At 42.4% G+C, this 1313-nt stretch overlaps 1 non-coding gene across 1 annotated transcript; it reads left to right on the forward strand.

The window, feature by feature from the left end:
• Positions 1–400: 400 nt before the first annotated feature.
• Positions 401–503, forward strand: LOC114112067 (U6 spliceosomal RNA). Its single transcript, XR_003587644.1, has one exon. It is a non-coding gene; the product is annotated as a U6 spliceosomal RNA (small nuclear RNA).
• The last annotated feature ends 810 nt before the right edge of the window (positions 504–1313 follow it).

The raw sequence follows: 1313 nt of genomic DNA on the forward strand, positions 1-1313 counted from the left end.
AATGGTTTGACCAGAATAGTTGGCAGATACGTATTTTACATCCAGGCCAAAAATCGTTACATAAACAATGGGCAGTTTTCTAAAAGAAACTCATCAAAATAGAATAAAAGGAGCTAGTCATGGTCCTGAGGTCCCAAAGGTCTAAAAGCCCTTTAGATTGTGTTGTTTGAGAATCCCCCAGCCTAATGACTGGCTCCCCAGTCACCCAAAAAAGAAAGTCCACCAATGAATGAGCACACACACACACACACACATACACACACACACACAACTTTTTCTCTAGTCTTAACTTTAAATATGATGCATAACAAAGTATTATTTTGGATTTGGGAAAGAATGAAGTATGAAACAGGAGTGCCATAACAAAAAGTAACTCTGAAAGCAGCACAGATTATTTAGGGGGCTTCGGCAGCACATATACTAAAATTGGAATGATACAGAGAAGATTAGCATGGCCCCTGCGCAAGGATGACATGCAAATTCGTGAAGCGTTCCATATTTTTAAGTGAATACTGACTAGCTTGCTCTCTCCTCTTTTGATCTCACCGCATCTCATTTCAGTTACCTCTAACTACTCCCTCCCTCTTCTCTTCTTGTAACTCAGTGAACCTCTCTGAGTGTCCCTCAATGTGGAGAAACTTTTCATCTTTAACCTAGATGTTTTATTATCGGTGCTGTATAGATGGAGAAGTCTAGAGGCTACTGTAAAAATAAAACTGAAAACCAGAAGCAGGAGGCTTAAATCCAAAGCCTGAAAACATTAGAGAACTCTTGAATTCAGGGGACATTAAGCAATAGGAGCTCATCAAATGCCTTCATACCTACACCGAAACCAAGCTCCACCCAAGGGCCAACAAGTTCCAAAACAAGACATACCATGCAAATTCTCCAGCAACACAGGAACACTCCCCTGAGCTTCAATATACAGGCAGCTCAAAATTATTCTAAAACCTTTGATGTCTCATAACCCATTACTGGTCACTCCACTGCACTCCAGAGAGAAGAAACCCAGCTCTACCCACCAGAACTCCAACACAAGCCTCCCTAACCAGGAAACCTTGACAAGCCACTGATAGAACCGCCGCCCCCCCCCCCCCCACTGCCACCGCCCACAGTGAGGAAGCTCCATAATAAAGAGAACTCCACAAATTACCAGAATATAAAAAGGCCACCCCAAACGCAGCAATATAACCAAGATGAAAAGACAGAGGAATACTCAGCAGGTAAAGGAATAGGAGAGTTGCCCACCAAACCAAACAAAAGAGGAAGAAGTAGGGAATCTACCTGAGAAGGAATTCCGAATATTGATAGTG

Source organism: Ovis aries, chromosome 1 (assembly GCF_016772045.2).
Source record: "Ovis aries strain OAR_USU_Benz2616 breed Rambouillet chromosome 1, ARS-UI_Ramb_v3.0, whole genome shotgun sequence".
NCBI classification, from domain to species: domain Eukaryota; kingdom Metazoa; phylum Chordata; class Mammalia; order Artiodactyla; family Bovidae; genus Ovis; species Ovis aries.